This window comes from Limulus polyphemus, unplaced genomic scaffold (assembly GCF_000517525.1).
Source record: "Limulus polyphemus unplaced genomic scaffold, Limulus_polyphemus-2.1.2 Scaffold25, whole genome shotgun sequence".
Taxonomy (NCBI): Eukaryota; Metazoa; Arthropoda; class Merostomata; order Xiphosura; family Limulidae; genus Limulus; species Limulus polyphemus.
The window spans coordinates 721,268-726,134 of NW_013665635.1; the positions used below are offsets into that span (position 1 = coordinate 721,268).

Genomic DNA, 4,867 nt, shown 5'->3' on the forward strand with positions numbered 1-4,867 from the left:
CTCTAGTCTTTCACTGCTAGATCAGGGACAGCTAGCGCAGATAACCCTCGTGTAACTTTGCACGAAATCCACAACCAACCAAAGTTCTCCACATAATCGTTTGGCATTGCCAAAGTGAAACCTAAGATGGCGCACATCTTTACAAAAATGCAAGTTCGTGGCATAGCATTAATATGTTCTTATGGATGTATCTCATTTCGTGATAACGTACTGTTTATCTTGATTTAATATCCATAACTGTCACCAGGGTATACAGAAATATATACTCTTTACTGCTATATCCAACCACATTAAAGTGTATAAAAAAGTATATTTAGTAGTGGATCGTTCACATTTTAACCATTTTCATGAGGATACTAAACACACGCTTGGAGAATGAACTCGTGTACGTTTTTCCAAAAAAGAATATGGAAAGGACATAATTTACCATCAATGGATAACTGGCAAAAAATAATGATCAGTAGTAACTTTGGCAAATTTTGTGGACTTAAACAGTACCCTGTTTGTAACGATTAATGTACGATAATAAATCATTAAAATATTTAATATCATATATATATATATACACTCTCAGAGGAGGGGGATTGGAGGTCACGAAAAAAACGTGGATTTTGTATACTCCTGAAAATGACGAAAATTGTGAACGACCCATAACACAAATTACTTCGGTCTCTACACTAAAGTAAAATTTGGAAAAGTCACGGCTTTTTATTATTCGTGGTAGCTTTTTAAACAAAATGTGTCTCCAAATTACCAGATAATTAGGTATCTTTGCAGTTTGACAGTCAAACACAATGTTTTTGTCATTCAGAACTTGAGTAAGAAATGTAAATTATTGTTGTTGTTTTTTTATATTAAAATGACGTCTGTTGCTGTGTGTACCACTCCCCCTTGCAGCTCATGGAAAAGTTGCTCTTCCAACTTCTCACTCGTGGCCAATAGTGCACAAACAAATAACTGTGTTTTGATGCCATTGGTTTGAAAGTTGAATTTTATATCTAAAAGGCTAGGAGTTACTAAAAGAACGAATGATTGTGGTAACGTTAAACAATTGTTTGGTAAATTTAAAAGTTTTTAAACTTAGAGACAGTTTATCAGTTTTTTTTACTTATACAAGCATTAATGGATTAAATACACAGTGGAAAAGGGGTGGAAATATGATTAAAAAAGTGTACAAAACCGGTAAAAACATATGTCTATAACAAAAACTTTATTATTATTTGCAACGTTTCGGGCAGACGCCCTTCATCAGGCAGTTTATACCATTTTACGTAGTAAAAAGGCTTAGATTTTGAGTTATTATAATATCTCGATATTTTATCAGCACTATGTGAAATACTATGCAATCAACTCAGTACAATAGATTTATGCTATGCTTAAAATTAAGTTTACTTGGACAGTTTAATGGTTAAAAGGCATACATTTTTGATAACTTCAAACATTGACTGTATTGTATTGGTGCAAAATTCTAAATATATTGTTGATATATATGCTATTTGTTCTCGATATAATTGTAGTGAATTGCATCACTTTTGCTTCATTCCCACACTCACCTGCTCTGCCTGGGAATCAGAAACCCTCACGTGCTCACTTTGCTAGAACATTTAAGAAGTTCCTCGACTGAGCATAAAAAGGTTGGAGTTAGACGCTTCTCTCTCAGTTGCCTCTCACTCACTCAGTTGGTCACTTCGCCTCGCTCCGCACACAGTCAGAACAAAGTCCGATCTTCTTCCTTGCATTATATCCATGATATAATTAAATTTTGCAAACTGTTTTTTAAAACCTTTTAAACTCTAGTTCTGTGAACAAATTCTTTTATATTTAAAAAAAAAACATTTGAAATGCTGACTGCCTCCAGTTTAAGTAAAGTCCGCAAGTGCAAAAGTTACCAAAAACAGTTTCTGCTACATTTGTGGAAAATATATTACAGTTTCATGAAGGAAAAAAATCACAAACAAGGTAAAGCTAGTTTACTACCATTATTTTGGGTGTAAAGCTGGTGAGCAAGAAAAACATTGGGCTTCACATGATCTAGGTGCAGTGAGAGATGAGCATGGTGAACGCTTCCATCAAGATATTTCTATAATGGAACAGCGATCTCAAGGATGATGGAACCCTGCGATGATGGGAGATTACTATTAGTTCCTACAGCGTGAAACAAAGAACATACACAAAAGGCCCAACAACTCAAACAGATATTTTGTAAGCAAAAATGAAAAAAACTAACAAGATGAAGGTTTTGAACGTAGCCTGAATGTATTTTCAGTATATAATTTTATTATACATATTGTGTTTTTAAACTAGCATTCTTAAATGCAATTTTCAATGAATAAATAAAGTTATTTGTTTTTGAATTTCGCGCAAAGCTACACGAGGGTTATTTGCGCTAGCCGTCCCGTGGTGGGCAGAGCACAGATAGCCCATTGTGTAGCTTTGGGCTTAATTACAAACAAACAAATTATAATTTGATCTTATCATCGCTCTCGATACGTCTTCACTTTTGAATAAAGTGTTTTATGTAGGGATGTTTGTTTGTTTGTTACGGATTTCGCGCAAAGCTACACGAGGGCTATCTGCGCTAGCCGTCCCTAATTTAGCAGTGTAAGACTAGAGGGAAGGCAGCTAGTCATCACCACCCACCGACAACTCTTGGGCTACTCTTTTACCAACGAATAGTGGGATTGACCGTCACATTATAACACCCCCACGGCTGAAAGGGCGAACATGTTTGGTGTGACGGGGATTCGAACCCACGACCCGCAGATTGCGAGTCGACCTCCCTAACCACCTGGCCATGCCAGGCCGTTATTATAGAAAAGTTAATTTCATAATATACAAGAATATTTGAATAAATCTATCATAACTAAAAAAATAGAGGTGATCAGTAATTTTCAATATGATTTTTATAATCAGCATCTTTAAATTACTAAAAAAAGTTTTTCGAGTAGCAAAGTTGTTACCCTATGGTATCATAGGTACTAGATAAATAAGGGAACTTTTATGTATTGTATCTGCGTCATGCGTGCAACAATGTACATATCAAAATTAGTCGAGAAAAAGGAATTTGTTAACACTCAATTCAAGATTTGTTTTTTTGCAGAGAGTTTCCAGTAAATATGAAGATATTCCTGTCTTGAGATACAAAACATGCAGGTGGAACTTTTTTCTTGGCAGTTTGCAAGGCACGTTTTTTCTTTTTTACTGTGCCTTTAGGCTTTCATTTTCTACTTTCCACTCTTCTGCCTTATCTGATCTTCTTTGCCTTCATGTCCGGTGTTCATATCCCTCCCCCTGGTGGATTGCAGCCTACACGAAAAGTAAAAATTCCATATTTTTTACTTGATATCTATCGGAATGTTAATAATGCTGCCAGTGTACCTGTAATTGTGTGTGTGTGTATCTATGTATGTACATGTACGCGTGTTTAAGTATGTAACTGTGTGTGTGTGGATATCGTGGTGTGTTATTTGGAAACAATTCAGTGTTAAGTCATTCCTATGCTATAGATTGGCAATGGTAGAAGTATAACGGGTATGTAGTTTTTTTAGTAGTTTATTTCAAATTATATTTTACAAACGGTTGTAATGATCATCACGTTTCTGCACACACGTATGAAACTTTGGAATTTATGTATTACATTATCCTCAAAGACATCATACCTGCGTAACTTTGCAATGTTTAGAATACGTATTTCAGTACAAACTTGTAAAAAAAAAATATTTCTCTTCTAAAATAACAACATTCGCGCTTTGTTGTGAATAAGAATTATATGGATATGCTTGGGTATATTTGAATTATGTTTACGTCACGTGATGTATAATTTTCTGATTTCGTAAAATCTTTTGCATTTTTTTCTTCTTTCCTTTTAGTTGTTACAATTTTATGGCTGGGTGTATTACTATTGACAGGGTAATTGCTACTGGAAAGCATAAACTTGTGCGATTTTGATATGTAAAAAAGTAAGTTAGCGTCATGACGCCACGCGCGCGTGCAAAGAATAAATAAATAAAAAAAAACGATTTCTGCTCAGCTTCATAGAAGGCTGGCTGACACCTACTTCTACAGGAACTAACTTAGAGGTACAACAACCTAAAGAACCCCCTTTAGTGTAAAGAAGCTCCATGCGGATCTAAAAGTGTGGCACGCTCCGACGACATATACAGCATCTGGCTTCATTGAGATACACCGAACCGTGGAAAGAGCAGACGATCACCTGGTGGCAGGCCAGCCAATCTCACATCTGGTGCGAGCGTCAAGATTAGAACAGATGGACAAACGCCGGCGTATATCGCAGAAGGTTAAGAGAGAGGAGGGGGATATACTTTCAAAGAAAAAAAAAAGCACAGGGGTGTATATTTGAATATCACCTCAGGCCAAGCGCCATTGTTTATAGCACGTGCAGAAGTACAACCCAAGCCACAGAAAAGTTGCACGCGACACGCATCCCGCATAAGCGTTGGTTTGATAGTAGGCGAGCGTTCGTGCAGACCAAGAAAGAGACGTTCCTGGCAGATTTTTACTCCGCCCTTCCGGTCAACGTGTGTGTGTCGCGTGAACTGCACGTTCCACAAATCTCAGTGCAGAGCATGGTAAGTTGTGTACAGGAATGTTAGGATTGCTGACTCAAGGAACGAAAAGGAGTAGTAACCACCGTCATTCGCAGAGGAGAACAGAGAAAGAAGGTAAGTCTTAGCATGTATGCCTTGAAGTATATTCACTTATAACTTTATATCTAGGATAGGCTTAGTTTCTGGCTTGTTACCGTTAGTTATAAATTTTATGAAAACCAAGCTGAGAGTTAATTATATCATTTGTATCATGCTTAGTTTCTGGCTTGTTATCCGTTAGTTACCAACTTGATGAAAAC

At 36.5% G+C, this 4,867-nt stretch overlaps 1 protein-coding gene across 1 annotated transcript in view; it reads left to right on the forward strand.

Annotated features, from left to right (window-relative positions):
- The first annotated feature begins 4,296 nt into the window (after window positions 1-4,296).
- LOC106459090 overlaps window positions 4,297-4,867 on the forward strand; it is an 18,993-nt gene continuing 18,422 nt past the window's right edge. The window contains exon 1 of the mRNA XM_013918677.2: window positions 4,297-4,682. The gene's annotated coding sequence lies outside the window, so the exon portion shown is untranslated. The remainder of the gene's footprint in view (window positions 4,683-4,867) is intronic.